This window comes from Camelus dromedarius, chromosome 3 (genome assembly GCF_036321535.1).
Source record: "Camelus dromedarius isolate mCamDro1 chromosome 3, mCamDro1.pat, whole genome shotgun sequence".
Taxonomy (NCBI): Eukaryota; Metazoa; Chordata; class Mammalia; order Artiodactyla; family Camelidae; genus Camelus; species Camelus dromedarius.
This window is the reverse complement of record NC_087438.1, coordinates 84,246,342-84,263,371: the sequence shown is the minus strand read 5'-3', so window position 1 is coordinate 84,263,371 and position 17,030 is coordinate 84,246,342. Positions and strand designations below refer to the sequence as shown.

General features: G+C 35.3%; 1 protein-coding gene across 2 annotated transcripts in view; it reads right to left on the bottom strand.

Moving 5' to 3' along the window:
• ZNF475 (zinc finger protein 475) overlaps positions 1–16,340 on the bottom strand; it is an 83,126-nt gene extending 66,786 nt beyond the window's left edge. For both annotated transcript variants that reach the window (XR_010379555.1, XM_064483432.1), the window contains exons 1-4: positions 15,853–16,340; positions 7,491–7,541; positions 3,744–3,825; positions 2,794–2,899 (exon numbers count right to left, since the gene is read on the bottom strand). The gene's annotated coding sequence lies outside the window, so the exon portion shown is untranslated. The remainder of the gene's footprint in view (positions 1–2,793; positions 2,900–3,743; positions 3,826–7,490; positions 7,542–15,852) is intronic.
• Between the last annotated feature and the right edge of the window lie 690 nt (positions 16,341–17,030).

The following is a 17,030-nucleotide window of genomic DNA, read 5'->3' as shown; positions in this document are numbered from 1 at the left end:
TAAAGGAATACCATATTGCCTTGCTTTCTGTAGATTTATAAATCTTCAAATCAGGTAGTGTTTAGTCTTCTGATTTGTCCTTTTTTTAAATTGTTGTGGCTATTTTAAGTCTTTTTTCATTTCCATATGAACTTTAGAATCAGATTGTCAATTTCTACAAAACCGCCTGCTGGGATTTTTTTTTTTTTTTCCAGATTGAGCTGGATCTATAGATCAGTTGGGGAGAATTAACATCTTATCAATATTTTAATACCTTCTGACCAATGAACAAGCTATGTCTCTCTATTAATTTAGGTTTTCTTTAATTTCACTCAACACTGGTACATATTTCCAATGAATGGGACTTAAATATCTGTTATCAGATTTATCCCTAAGTACTTCATATTATCTAAGGATAATGGAGATGATAATTGTTTTTTACTTTTAACTGATGATTGTTGCTAACATAGAAAAAGAATTGATTTTTGTATACAGTATACTGATTCAGTATTCTATAGCCTTGTTAAACTCACTTGTTAGCTCTCTGAACTTTTTTGTGCATTCCAATAGATTTTCTACAAAGACAATCAGGTTGTCTTTGAATACAGTTTTGTTTCTTCCTTTCAATACTGGATGCCTTTGTTTTTCTTGCCTTACTGAACTGGCTAGATCCTCTAGTATAATAGTGAACAGATGTGGTGAGAGTAGACATCCTTCTCTTGCTGCTGATCTTGGGGGAAACATTCAGTATTTCATTATTAAGCTATTAGCTGTAGTTTTTTTTTTTTTTTTCATAGATTCTCTTTCTCAGGTTGAGTAAGTTTCCTTCTATACCTGGTCTGCTGAAGTTTGGGGGGCTTTTTTGTTTGTTTTTAATCAAGAATTGGTGTTGAATTTTGCAAATGATTTTTCTGTGTCTATTGAGTTGATTTGTAGTTATATATTTTTTGTTGTTTTACTGTTTCTCTGCCTTCTTTAGAAATATTTTATCCTTCCAATTTAATGTTTTTTGCTTAATATTTATTACTTTTTGTTTTGCTATCTTAGTGGTGTCGGATTTACAGTACGTATCTTTTACTTACCACAGTCTACTGACAAGTGATATACCACTTTGTGCACAGTTTAATAATCTTATACTAATAATATACTTCATTTTTCTCTCAGGGGTTTTATACTATTATTTTCATACATTTTTTCTTACCCACATTATTTTTTAAATAGCCATTATCTTTTAAAAAGATTTAAATAATAAGAAAAATACATGAATATATATGTTTATGTATAATTGAAAAATTGTGCTCTACACTGGAATTTGACACAACATTGTAAAATGATTATAAATCAATAAAAAAATACATTAAAAAAATCTAACCACCCTTTGACCAACTAACAAAAAAAAAAAGAAAAAAGAAAAAAATGTACAAATTTGCCCATATATATTTGCAATTTTCTGGTGCTCTTCATTTGTGTATATTCATATTCCTACTACTGTTATTTTCTTTCTTGCTTAGAGACTCCCTTTAAAATTGTATATAATGTAGGTCTATCGGTGATGAAGTCTTTCAGCTTTTTTTATGTCTTAGGAAGCATTCTGCCCTCAGTTTTTGAGAACTACTTTGATTGGGTATAGAATTCTAAATTGACAGTTTTTTTTTTCTTTCATTACTTGAAAGACATTTCACTGTATTCTCACTTGTATTATTTCATTAAAAATCTGATATCATTTTTATCTTTGTTCCTTGGTAGGAAAGGTTTCTTTTTTTCTCTGACTCTTAAAGGTTTTTTTTGTGGTTTGGTTTGAATTTCTTGGACCTGTACATTTATAGTTCTCACCAAATTTGAAAATTTTCAGGCATTATTTCTTCAATTTTTTTTTGTCTTTCCTCCTTCAGGCACTCCAATTATGTGCATATTAAGATGCTTGAAGATTGCTCACAGCTCTTCTTTGCTCACTCTATATATTTTTTAAGTTGTTTTTCTCTCTGTGTTTCATTTTGGATTGTTTCTATTGCTATGCCTTAAAGTTCATTAATCTTTTCCTCCACAGTATCTAATCTGCACTCCTTCTAGCTCCATTTTAGAGAAACTGCAAGGCATTATTAAGCATACTAAGAGTGGGTATCATGTTTCTTAAGCTTTAGAGCATCTTATAGATGAAATCTTTTTCTTGCTGGTGTTGACCACCTCTCAGAGCATAAATTCTGTGGCATTAGAGGATAACGATATATTCTAGTCTGACTGGGACACTCCTGGCTAATGCCCATTGTTTTGAGCTAATTAATGATGTACTCCCTTTTACTCTTAAAAATAGTTTTGAAAATAAAGTATATAGTCACCCAAGCTATTGTTCTAAGAAAATCCCAGTTCATTTACTTTCTTTTATTATCAATCCTCTCAATGCACAGCCCTCCAAAGAAAAAGGCAAAATGAATGCAACTCATCAAAGACTAGTGAGAAAGAGACTGTCCTCCTCCAAAACTCTAAGGATACATTAGCTTCCTTTTATATCCAGATGCCAGTTTGAGCAGGAAAAAAGGAGTAAAAATCTTGAAAGTAAAAATTAACACTCGTAATAAATTAGAATTTTAAGAGAATAACTTAAATATAATTGGCAAGTGCAATTATTTTTCTGCCATCAGCAAAAACAGGGGTTCCAAGGCAGGACGAGATCAGTTTTAGAAAATAAAGAAACCACATTTTGTTGCAGATTTGAATCTTGGTGTATATTTTTCAACTCCTCCTCTCATTGCATGACACATTCCTAAGTGTCAGCAGTCATCCCTAACACAGAATTCTCTAGGGAGAGCCTAGTACCTCAGGGTGATGCAGATGCCTCCAAACTCCCAGAGTCAGAGCTGGAACACCAGGGTTGCTCCCCTCTCTGAGCAACTGATGCTGCTGCCTTGTGCACAAGAATCTCCTGGAACAAGTAAACACACATAGTGATGCTTTGTTGAATCATTTCACCTTCTTCTCACACTTTCTCTCACATAGGGGAAGGCAAGAGAATTAGATCCTTATTCTAACTCTTCTTCAAATGTGAAAAGTATACATGAAAGGGAGACACAAGGAAAAGTTTGTATGTCTTTCATTCCATTCCCTTAGTCTTATAAATAGCTCTATATAGAATATGAAAATAACAGAATTCATACTTAAGATTTTAAATTTTAATTGGTTCTAATAGTCACATATGGCAGAAATCCTGATGCAATCTGGGTCAATAGTTGGTCATTAATCAAAAAATCAGTTCCTGTGCTTATTTATGAAAAATTATACACATCTTCAACTTTTTATTTCAACCTAAAAATACACATTTATTCACCACTGTGCAAAAGAATGCACATTTATTCACAATCTTTTTATGTACAGCCAATAGATTAAATGATTAAACATATGCTGTTTTTTTTTAAATAAACCACTTCATCATGCATTATCTATATCTCTAATTTTTTATTTCTTTAAGGTGGATTGAGATTTTGAAGTTACTTGTAAAGCAATGTGAGTATAAAATCCTTCTAGAGTAAAATGAATCTCCCCTCCCCAGTTTTCTACACTAATTGTCTACATTTAATTCAACAGCAATTTTTAGTGACATCTCTATCAAATCTTTTAACTTAATTTTCATAGAAACACAACTACTTTCCCCCTTTTCACTCATATTTCATTAAATTTATATAATAATTTATATATTTGAAATTACAAGTACAACTGACACAAACAGGTTTAGGAACAACCACAACTGACTGTTACATGGGTAAACATACCTCCACTGGTAGGAGCTCGGCTGACTGGAGAAAAGCCTGATGACTGTCTACATTCAGCAAACTGTGGGCACTGATCAGTGTGCTTTATGAAGAGGAATGGAAAACACTGGTTAGCATGGCAAGTTGGTGAAATAGTCATAAGTTAATAGAGCTTCTATTCTATTCATAGCAAATTCATAGTATATTACAGGAACTTTTTTTTTTTTTTTACAGTGCCCACCAGCAACATCCTTTATCACCAAAGTCAACCTGGTTTTCATTTATTTGCTTTGTAGTGTTCAGCACAGGCACTCTCTATATAATCCTATTGTGATTTTTTATTGTCTTTATATCTATTTCTCACCTAGTCTTCTAGCTTTGAAATACTACATCAGTTCTGTTTCTTTTATGTACATAGGTAACTCTTAGCCGTGTTTTCTATTTATCTCCATCCTGCTTTTCTGGGACTATTCCTTATGTTCCTGCCACTATTTGTTCCACTTTTTATCTATTCCCTGAATCAGTTCTATTACCATCTTCTAAACTTAAGCAGTTTTTCATCATGTTTAACAATCAGTAAAGCAGGGGCACCTATCAGTTAGAGTGAGAGCCGCCTAATGGTAGAGCTGGGTCCTCCAGGTTCTCTGCTGGGCTATATTTTAACCTTTTAGTTGCTGGATCATGGGGAGATCCAGGTGGCCTATGCAGGCAGAATACAGTCAAGAGGCTTAGAACAGCTGCTATTTACCTACAAGTGTTTTAATATTTTAGCAAATAAGGCTAAATCTGTGTTTGCTGACTGAATATAAGCCAACAAACTACAGAATTTTCTCTCAATTCTAAATACATATGCACACTAACATTAACTCTCAAAAGTGCTTTCCATTGCCAAGTTATAGTATCAGGAGTTGTGAAAAAAATCAATATGGCTATTTTAACAGAGATAAATAATTACTTTTAGACTTCCTATCATATAAATCAAGTATTAACAATTCTACCCCCAAACTGGTAGTAACTGGAAAATATTCTTACTTCTGATGGAAAACTTAATTTAGACTTGAAATGGTCTTTTTAATTTCCATTAGTAGCCTGAATCTAGTTTAATCATCAATACATTCTAAATTCAGTGATAAAAATTAAGAGCAAAGCAAAAAAAAAAAAAAAACAGTTAAGAGAGCCTTAAAATATCTCTCTGCTTAAGCACAGATTAGAGCTGACCATACTAAAGAAATAAAAGTACTTTTTAGTGTGAAATACCACTTCTGGTCATGTTTCACTTTAACTAGAAATATTAAGTTCATGATAATCATCAATCATTTCTGGAAATTTTTATTCTCTTCATTTAAAACTGTGTTAGTTCTCAAGTATTTCTAGATAAACTGACATTCTCTCATGATCTGTTTCAAAAGAATCTAGTAGAGGAGTGGAGTGGTAGGGGCTATAAATGAAATGAGACAGGCCATGTTTGGTAACTGTTGAAACTGTTTGGTGGGTACCTGTAGGCTCATTATACTATTCTATCTTTATATATGTTTGAAATTTTCCATAATAAAAAGCATGTTTTCTCTTCCGTTTTCTGCTTTTAACTTCAGGTATAATTATACTTAGGCTTCTAATTCATTTTTTTAATGGGAAAAAAAAAAAGATCACTGGGAAAGTATGTATCCAACTAAAACAAAATCAGTCTTAAAGTAATGAGCCCTTTCCCACAACCATTCCAGCCATCATTAGTCATTTACTCCTGGGAGTTATTTTTTTATGGCATTTGAAGACATTATCTTGGGCTCATCATCACAGAGTCAACAAAATTTAGAGTATTCCTATCTATTAATTCATTTAAAATATTAATTGAACACTTTCTATGTACCAGGAGCAGTGTGGTAGGTTATCTGTGGTGGCTGAATACATATATTCCTTCCTTTCAAAATTTTGGTGAGGAACACAGACAGTTATCAAATCTGTGCTGGATTTTAGCTATTTTCTTCTTTAGTGGAATGAGGTGTACAGCATGCCTCATTAAAATTTTGCTGAAGTTTTGCTTTCTGAAAAGAGAGATACTTTCTCTTCATAAGAGATTAATAGGAGTAACACATTTTTATATCCCAAATATTTAAAAAAATTTTTATATTGAAGTATAGTTCATTTACAGTATTATATTAGTTTCAGGTGTACAACATAGTGATACAATATTTTTATAGATTATACTCCACTTAAAGTTATTATAAAACAATGGTTATATTTCCCTTTGCTATATATTATATCCTTGTTGCTTATTTATTTTGTACATAGTGGTTTGTATCTTTTAATCCTCTACCCTGTCTTGCCCCTCTCCCTTCCCTCTCACCACTGGTACCCACTAGTTTGTTATCTATATCTGTAAGTAGGCTTCTGTTTTGTTATATTAATTTTTTTCAGATTCTACATATAAGTGATATACAGTATTTGTCTTTCTCTGTCTGACTTATTTCACTAAGCATAATACTCTCTAGGTCCACTCCCATTTCTGCAAATGGCAGACTTTCATTTTTTTTTATGGCTGAATAATATTCAATTATATATATGTACCACCTCCTTATCCATTCATCTGTTGATGGACACTAAAGTTGCTTTCATATCTTGGCAACTGTAAATAATGCTGCTATAAACACTGGGGTACATGCATCTTTTCAAATTAGTGTTTTCATTTTCTTGGAATTGAAATTCCAAGGAGAGGAATTGCTAGATTATATGGTAGTTCTATTTTTACTTTCTTGAGGAATCTCCATATTGTTTTCCATAGTAGCTGTACCAGATTACATTCCCACCAGCAATGTATGAGGGTTCCCTTTTCTCCACATCCTTGCCAACATTTGCTATTTGTAGGCTTTTTGATGATAGCCATCATGACAGGAATGAAGTGGTATCTCATTGTGGTTTTGATTTGCATTTCTGATGATTAGTGATTTGAGTATCTTTTCATGTGCCTGTTGGCCATCTTATATTTTCTTTGGAAATACGTCTGTTCAGGTCTTCTGCCCATTTTTTTAATTGTTTTTTTTTTTAATATTGAGTTGTATGAGCTGCTTATATATTCTGCATACTAACTCCTTATCAGTCATAACATTGGCAAATATTTTCTCCCATTCAGTAGGGTATGTTTTCATTTTGTTTTTGATTTCCTTTGCTGTGCAAAGCTTTTAAGTTTTATTAGGTCTATTTATTTTTGCTTTTGTTTCTTTTGCCTCAGGAGACTGATTCAAAAAAATATTACTATGATTTGTGTCACAGAGTATTCTATGTTCTCTTCTAGGAGTTTTAAGGTTTCAGGTACTACATTTAGGTCTTTAATTCACTTTAAGTTTATTTTTGTATGTGTTGTGAGAAAATGTTCTAATCTTGTTCTTTTACATGTAGCTGTCCAGTTTTCCCAGCACCACTCACTGAAAGACTGTCTTTTCTCCATTGTATATTCTTGCTTCCTTTGCTGTAGATTAATTCACTGTAAGTTTGCAGGTTTATTTCTGGGCTCTCTGTTCTGTTCTATCAATCTGTGTATCTGTTTTTTGCCAGCAACATAGTCTAAATATTTTTAAATTTATTGATTTCTATAAATAGCTTATCACAGTGGGAAAGATGAATAAGATAAATGAATTAAGTTTTGGAATTGACCTCATTTCTAACACATTAAGAAGGTAAAAATATTAATTATAGAATGCTACAGTGAAAAAAATATTTTCAATAGGATGGGAGGCTACTGTCAGGTCTGGGATTTGATTTTGTTCTACTTACAGATAAGCCTGTTACTGGTACTGGGTGCTGGCTGGCTGAAGACGCAGACTCCTGGATCAGAAACACAGAACTCTATTACTCATGGCACAGCAAGCAGTATGAGTATCAGCATATTCACATCAGTTCTCCAGTCCCCAAGTCCCACCAACATGACCCAATATGCTCAGATGGATTTAATACATACAGTGGGTTTGCATCACAGCTAAAGAACACTGAACTTGGTGGAATCTACTGCTTTTAAAAAAAACAGTAAGCAAGCCCATTCTTTGTCTGGGGAAACACAGTTACCTCTTCTCGCAGAAGAGATTGAAAGTCTGTCTTAGACTAGAAACTAGGTTAGGTGGCATCTGCAGTCACTCCCAACTCTGATATGCTAAGCTCTCTGATTGAAAACTGTTTTTCTGTTGAAGTTATCAGGCAGAAAATTTCCTAATTCAATCACAGGTTTTGAACAGGTATAGTGATACAATTTTTCAGTAGTAAATTTCATATAATTTCCCATTCTGAGACCCCTCCATTCTACCTGATGCAAAAATTTAAAGTAAAATTCAGTGACTTCATTGCTATTTAGGTTTAAACACTCAATTACATTGGGCTGCTCCCTTTCCCTGGGGCTTACATAAATGCTGCTACTATATGAATGAGCGTCGGAGAGGAGGAGAATGTTTCTTTTCTCATCTGTTCCACACCTCACTCCTGTCATGTACAAACAGGTCAGATGCAGGATTCCCTTGGATTGATGGTGAATTCATAAGAAAAAGAGAAGTGCAGGCCAGGTAACAAATAAAAGTTACCCTACCATACAAGGCTAATCAAACATTGCTTGATGATCAAAGTACTAGGGTGAGGGAGGGAAATGAGACTCCGACTCTTGTAAAGTTAAGAGTCACTTCTCTTCAGATTTCTTTCCTCATATAGGAAGCCCAGCTTGGAGTACATGTATGGCTGTACATATCATGTTTCATACCAAAGCAGATGTAGAAAATGAATAAGCTCCTGAACATTACTCACAGTGACCAGGAGAGGGCACTGAGCACAAATGAATGAAATCATTCTGCCAACACCAGGTTTTAAAGATTCCTTTTTGACTCTACCATCTGTATTTTACAAATCAATTTATTCTATGTGTCCACTGCAAACTCTTTTTGATCTAAGGATAACTGTGGTTACACATTCCTTTTGACAGTCCCAAGCTACATAATATCCCAGGTGACTGAGCTACTCATTTCCCACCCAGGACACAGGAACAAGTCCATATGAATACAAAATCATTTCAGAGGGAGTAATTTATTTTTGTAGACAGTTTTTCAAAATGAACACTTCAGAGGAATTAAAATGCACTTAAGCAATCTTGCAGAAGAGGGAAAACACTTTTACTAAAACTTTCTTGTAAGGGAAAGATTTCTGATATGTTCTTTTCCCTCTATTTCTTACAAATAAATGTGGTTTGGTTCAGAATGTGATCTCAAATAATTCACATCTGAATACTAAAACAAGGGAAAAAATATTATTCCATCACACACACACACACACACATACAAAATGGGACACTGTATCTCAGGGGAAAAAAACCAAACTTGGATTCTATGCATTTCCTTTTAGGCCTAGTATAGACATAAACAACAATAAATTGGCCAACCATGTTCTTCAGGCATATAATTTTCTTTCTTCCCAAAGCAGCCACTCCCTGGGAAAATACAAATAACTTCTAATTTCAAAGCCCTTCAACACAAAAAGAAAGTAGGCCACCTTGACCAGAGCACAAAAGAATCTTTTTCAAGAGGACTTGAATGAGTTCCTCATTATCCAAGGAAAAGTACATACCAAAATTTTTACTACTTTGTTTTGTTTCATTTTCAAATACTTTTTATAGACATGGGAAAAAATATTGATGAATCAGTTTTTTCCAAAACAAAACCATTATGTCCTTTAATTTTAGCCTGAAAGTGGCTCCTCATCACAAGTATTTTAGAAATAATAACACTGTGGCAGATAGTAGCTGGGAGACTTGCTCAGGGACACACAATGTTTCCAAATTTAGGGGAGTAATATTTCCACCCAAAAAGCATTGATTTTTATACTATAAAGTCACCTACAAGTTCTAAACTGTTTCTGTCCTACTAGATATAAAAAAGGTCTACAGTCCAAAGAAATAGTGGTTTAATTTACATTTAGTAACTGTAACAAGCTTTAGCTTGGGAACCTAATTCTCTTAGATTCAAAGGAAGAACATTTTGTTCTTGGTTGACAATTTACTTTCCATATTATTAATAAAAGTGAACGAAATCATTTTTGAATGACTGCTATGTGCCATTATCCTCTCAACTATCTTCTAAGATAGTTTTTATTACCCCATTTTACAAAATAAAAGGCTGAGGGAGCTCAGAGATGTAAGGTAACTATCCCTACATACGAAGCAGAGACAGAATTGGCATTGTGTCTGACTCCTACCCTGTACTGCCTCCAACGTGCCTCACTTCTCCTTAATCACATAAATTATTTTACCAAATTGAAACACAAATATCACTTTCTGTTAATAGCAACAGTCACTACTTTCCTTATTTTCTATTTTTCACTTTTGGGCAGAAAGGTGGTGTTATAAAGTGAGTTAATTTTTTATTGCAGCTGGTAAGAATCCAGAAAGTATTATGAATTCTTACTATAAAAAGTACACCTGGATTATTAGGCTGAGTACCCAATACTATATACATTTTCTAAGAGATCTTGTTATTAATCAATATTAAGGCAATTTGTCTACTTATTTATTTCATTTTAATCCCAGAAAAATCTTGTTGTTAGACACAACACTTAACGATCTAATAATAATAAAGTTCTTAAAATAATAATATATAGTTACCTGTGAAAAGATACAGATTTCAGAAGGTTTAAGTAAGTTCTCTTAGAAATCTGTTCATGTGCTTACACTCAGAGGCCTACACTATTTTTTTGGTTACTTTCATGAACTTAACCAAGTTCAAACTAGGTGCTATACCATGCTTTAGAAAATCTAGGGCTTATTTTTAAAAGATTAGGTACATAAAATCTCAGAAGTGTGTACAACCTTCTTGAATAGTTGCCATCTTCCTGAGAGCCATCAGTATCAAAACAACAGGCAAGGTTTTCCATGTGGTCACTGGCTGCCTGAGCCATTCCTTGGCAGGAGTGCTCAAGACCAGCTAAGCCTCAGGGAAAATACCCAGCAGACTGACAGACGACAGATTTCTGGGAGCTCCAAGCCATCTCACACTAATCCCTGCCTCTGGTTCCCGTCCCTCTCCCATGGGTTGTAGCAGCTAGACTCCAGCCTGATCCATGTTTGAAAGAGTCTGTGTCAGGGGCTGCAGTGTGGGTCCGAGTGCTTGCATGTCTCAGCAGATGTAGGAGCCAGCCTTCCCTGTATGTCTCTCTACCTCCTTGTGGACCTGGATGTAGCCCACAGGCTGTTTAACTGCTGGGAATAGTGGGATCTTGCATTCTCTCTGACCACCCAGTCCATTTGTTCTTTTAAATGAGCTATTTCAGTGGCTTAAGGGAGGGAATTCGCCACATTATGTCCTGCTGTACCTCTGCCCCACCCCAGCTCTATCGTCTACACTGGGGTTGCCCCTGGGGTGGGAAAGAGAGAGAGCTGGCTACAAGGACAAATTTCCAAGTCACCTGAGTGGCAGGGCTCTCTCTGTCTTCTCATCCTCCTTCCATCCTGGCCTGCTCACTTATGAGGCTTCTGACCTCTGAAGTCCCAACCACCCTGCCAGTCTTCATCCTTTCTGTCAGTCAGCATGGTAGAGCTGTCCAACCTCTGCTTCTGCACTTACTGCCTGTGTGACATTGGCAATGACTTCACCTCTCTGAGTCATTTATGCAATATACAAATGACATGTGACACTGTGCAAGTTTAAGGTGTACAGCATATGAAATCAACATGTTGTACACCTTAAACTTGCACAATGTTACATGTCAATTATTTCTCAATGAAAATAATAACTAAATAAATAATAAAATAAAACAACGTCTAACTCTGAGGAAGCAGTTTGAAAGGCACTGATAAATTGCTGGACTGTGAGGGGTACAAGGTAGATAGAACTGTTAAGATGTTATCTTTGAGAATCTTCTCAAGAAAGCAACATTACATAGTTGTTGAAATGGGAACTTTTGTTATCTAGAAAAGAAAGGAAAGTGGGATCCCACTCTCACTTTTTACACCAAAAAGACTTCCATATTTTAAAACACAGCTCTAGAAACGATCAAAGAACTGAAAATAAGATTCTGCCTAGAATAACAGTACTGTAAACAAATGAGGATACTATTGGTAACACAGAAGAAAATATAGCTTATTTCATTAATCTATAATTAACTACCATAAATCAAATTGAAAGGACTAACAACTCAGGAGATTAAGGTTATAAACACTTAACACGACTGGAAATACAAATTACTTTTAGACTTATGAAAAGACATTCAAAATCATTCATAATAAAAGAAATTCAAATTAAACCTATAAGAAAAATTACCATTTCTATTTATCAGATTGATTAAGATCAAAATGCTTGAGTACACCCTGAGTTGAGTAGGATACTACAGGAAAATAGGTGCTTTCATATACTGCTGACAGGAGTGAAAACCTTCCTCTTGGCAGGAGGAAATCATCCTTTTGGAAGGCAATTTGACAGTGACTAACAAATTAAAAACACACAGACCCTTTTATTCAAAAACCCTCTTTTCAGTACTATATCCTGCATATATATTCAAATATGAGCAAAAAGCTATCTATACAAGGATATTCATTGCAGCATTTTTTAAATAAAAGCAAAATATTAGAAAGAACTTTAAGATGAGTAAGTAAGGATCGTTACACAAATAAAGCTCTATATAGACATTAAGTACTGTGTAGATATTAGCAAAACCAGTAAGGCCACACTGCTTGTACTAATATGCAATGGTCACCATGATAGGTACATGGATATATATTTTTTAAAGCATAAAACAATCTTATGATACTATCTTTTTGTGTTTTTAGGATAAATATTTGTGTATACTTGTATACCTGTGTACATATATACATAAAGTATACACAAGAAATTGCTAACAGTTACCCCAGGTAAATTGGTATCTAAGAGGCAGAGGTGAAAGGGAAATTTATTTTTCACTATAGATTCCTTAACTGCACCTTTTAAATTTTACAGCATGTATATGATTTACTTACTTTGTTTTCTTTGAGAGTAGGGGCTTTGTGGTCAAACAGCTCTGTATGAAGTCCCATTTCTACCACTTCACACAGATTACTTAATCTCTCATCTTTACAATGAGGATAATACCCTAAGTAGAAAGTGTTTGCCACTTTTAAAAGAGCAAATTTTAAACAACAGCAATGATTTGCTTGTGGTAGATTTTCAGGGTTTATGAAGGTATAAGGGATACATGGGGCAATGGCTTCCTAGATGACATGGCAGTTGTTGTTTTGGTATCCAGAATTCCCTTCCCTTCTTCTGGCAAGCATATTCAGATATTCCTTTGGAAAACTACTATCTGACCTCTTCTCAAACCATTTGTTTTGTGTGGACTTGATGCTTGATTACTGAGGGTTGACATGGAACTTAGTCCTGGCCAATGAGAGCTTTGTAACCCTAGTCTTAGTAAGGTAGAAGCAAGTTTGGCAAGACTGTGGTCAGCATACCATGAACAGTGCTATTCCCAATTGCACCTCTTCCTGTCCAGACCCATATATACACTAGTCACTGGTTGAGAACAGATTTCATCTTCTATGTGGACCCCAATTTACAAGGAGTTCACTTCCAGCTAGCATCACAAGTACTGTCTTCAATAAGCCATATCACTCTTCTATCAGGCCAGCTCTTTCTGTACAATGAGGCTCTTGTGAGAATCAGCATATTCCTTTAGTTCTTTTAAGTAAAATTTTGCAGTGTTTTGAAGAGCAACGTATTTTCCTTTCATGTATGGCTTTGTAATTAGGTTTCTGTGATATCAGATTCTACTTATAGGTCTGGAAGAAATGCTTTAAGTGGTATGGAACATTAGTATCCCCAGGTAAGGTGACAACTTCAACAAAGGTCGCCGCAGGTTTTTAAAGCAAGGAAAGATTAGAACACAGGACAAAGGGGCAATATTTGCTGTCACTTGAAAGTCAGTGGGCTTAGTTTTGAGGTAAGCAGAATTTTCCAAATCCTTCCAAGGATCATCTCACCAAATCCCAGCATCTTACTCTTTCCCAAGATATGCATTTTCCTGTAAGAAACCTGGCAAATCTTTGAATTCAACCCATGTTGTAATTTAACAAGCCATAGCGTCAGACTCTGATTTCTGGCAACCAACAGCCACAAGAAAGAGGATTCTTTTAAAGCTAAAAATTCCCTGGTTCTCTAACCACATGGAGTGGATAATTTAAAGCCTTGAATTCTTTATTTCTCTTTTTAATCTCTCCACTGCAGTCTGCAGTAGCCAGTTTATCCCTATCCATATGTCTTCATACTGTGCCAGCTTATCCCTATCCATATGTCTTCATACTGTGCCAGCTTATCACTCAGTTATCAAAGCCATGTTCTCTAGGCACTTCAGGGCAGGTGAATACAGGTAACGATTTATGTAACTATTTCACCACTAGCCACCATAGATTACTATTATTCCATCATTTGATGGTAGGTCAATCCTCACTTCCTTCAAACCCAAGTAGGTTAAGTACATAACCCACTGTCTCAAACACTATTATCAATCAAGATTTGGTCACAGACAACAGAAAATACTCTAGTTCAAGCAGGAAGTAATTTAACTCAAGAATTAGGTCCTTTTAAAAATCATCGAGAGAGATGGAGAATTGGAGTCCAGAAATAATTTCAGAATGATTCTGGCCCACTAAGGGAGCTGCTACCTTGACCACATTGAGGGAAGCTGGAAATCTGGAAGCTGTCCCTGGAAACGTTGCTCTCAGAACAGTTAACATAGCTGCAATTCAGGGGTATGTGTAGCTGTTAGCTCTAGAGCCATCCTGCCCCTCCTAGGCTCAGTACTAGACCCTAGCCCTGCAAAGCTGCTGAAGAGATGTGGGGGACTCCTCGGCAGCAGGGAATCCTAATTCCTGCACAGTTCGTGCTTACCAGCAAAATCAGCAGAAACCGAACAAGTGGAACCTCTGCTTTAACCTAAGTTTCCAATTTTGTGCATCCCATCTGACTGTAGAACCTAATCCTTTACCCTTAACTTCAGCAGACCTTGAGAGGTGTAGATTTTAGCTTTTCCACCCCTGCAGTTCAGGAAATCACACAAGGGGGGCCACATTCCCCATAAAATCCCAAAGCAAATTTCTAACAAGTTTGAAACAGGTGACCTCACCTTACTCTTGGATTCGTAATAAATGTGGTTCTTGGATACTTCATATTTACAAAATGTTAATGAGCTACATCCCGAGTCTAAAATCAGCTGAAGCACAATGTTTCCCCAGCTAACTTCCAGTGAGTTGGGACTCTACTGCTTTTTGAATTTCCCTCTCTGTGTGGTCAAGGACTGAATTCTAAGCAAAGCAAATTAACTCTAGGGATTTGTGAACTGAAAGGTTCTATAAATAACCTTTTGAACAACGTTTAAATTCATTTAAAGAAGTTTTGGGGTGAAATTTCCTGTGTCTCAGCAGAAGGGGTAGGTTAATTTTTCAGATACTATAGGTATAACAGAGGAATATTACCTCCTTGACTAGCTTTTCAACCTGTCTCTTAGAAAATATAGTGATCTTTTTATTCACATTAAGTGACAAAGAAGGCAAATTATACCCTGAAAACGTACAGTGATTTTCTGAAATAATGAATTTTTAAGTGACTTACATGCAAGGGAAAAACAGAATGGGTGAGAGCCGTGAGGCGCACGAGTCCTGTACAGCAGCAGGCCCACTGCAGACAGAGCCACATGTGTGCCAATTATCAGGGGAGATCCGCACAACCGCATCTCATGGTTTAGCATTTTTAACACAGGAACAAATCAAAGAGGAGAAAAACTTTACGCTTTTTAATTGTTTGTGTTAATGGTTTGAGTTTTAAAAGTAAATATTAACTATGTACAAATATGGTCAGTGAACTGAAATAAAAAGGTAGAGGAAACTAAAGATATGTTAATCACCTTTAGGACCTAATAAATGTGCAGCAGTGAAAAGCTATTCAAAATTTAAAATTGTTCCTTAATTGTTCTCTGCACATCCATAACAAATACTTCACAGATAAAAGTTTTTGAATTAACTTTTGCACTTTAGGGTGTACCATTTGCAATTTATTTGCTTACATTTATATTCTAAATTTCTATAAATTCATTTCACACCTTGCCAACTGGAATAGAACAACAAGGAAATTCAGTTTCAACTCACATTCCGTGAGAGAAGAACGTCAAAGTCTGGATCTGGACATCGTGGCTGGGAACCATGCTTTCTGTGTTGCTTGGCTGAACAGTGAAGTAGCGTCCTCTGGTCCCTGGTTTGCTCCAGCTGCTCAAACTTTGTGGTTGTTTCCAGTCTACATGTATTCTCAAGTAACTGAACTCCCTCTTCTTAACATGACCTAAGTGTGGTCTTTGTACTTATATATCCCAAAGAGTTTAATTTAGTAAACAGCTTACTATGGTATAAAAAACAAAAAAGGCAAAAAGAGTAGAAAAAAGAAGCAATCTGTTAAGAGAAAGGGGGAGCCAATAGCACAGGTTAATGAAATTCAGTGTTCGATTTGAAGAAAACATACACCATGTGTTTCTTGGATCTGCTGAGCAAATCCATCGATAAATCTTTTCTTCCAGCATATGGGCTTGAACTAACCCACCAAATTTCCAACAGACTAATGTCTCCACCCAGCTACTCATTCCAAAGTTATAGTTATTGAGTCAAATGCCTTGGCCATTCTAAGAAAATTCCACAAGTAACAATTACTGTACTTGGCAGGAAGCCTTGTAATACCCAGCTAGAACTTTATTTTTTTGTTGATTTAAAAATACATTTTTAAAATATTTTTCAGATTTATTGCTATTTAGGAAAGTGTATTATCAAAATATAAAGTGAAGAAAGAGCTAAAAGAAGTAACTCAGGCTAATAAATACATATATTCCAAATCAATATACTATTGAATTGTAACTTAAACATAATTCAGTCCCTGTCCCCAAATGGCCTTTTCTCAAATAGTAAATAAAAGCATTTGGAATCTTTGCTAAGTCTCTTGGTGGGGGAAAATGCCTAAAAATGGATGGTGTGTTCTTAATACAAGCCACATGATTTAACTTTTTTTTTTTTTTTTGGAGCGTTTTCTTGCTTCTCATCCTTTTAGAATTTTCAACTCAGTCCTTGAACATGGTCCTCCCACTGCCACCCTTTCTCTCTCATCTTCCTTTCAGAGGAGAGACCGTCCTACCAGTCCCTCACCAGCAGCTCTGTCTGGCTGCCTACAGAGACTTTCCCTGCTGCATGCAGCCCTCTGTCAAGTTTATTCTCACCCTGTGCTTTGATTGCTTTTCTCATAAGAATTTTCCCATCACTCAAATTCTGCAGAGAAAACGAGATCC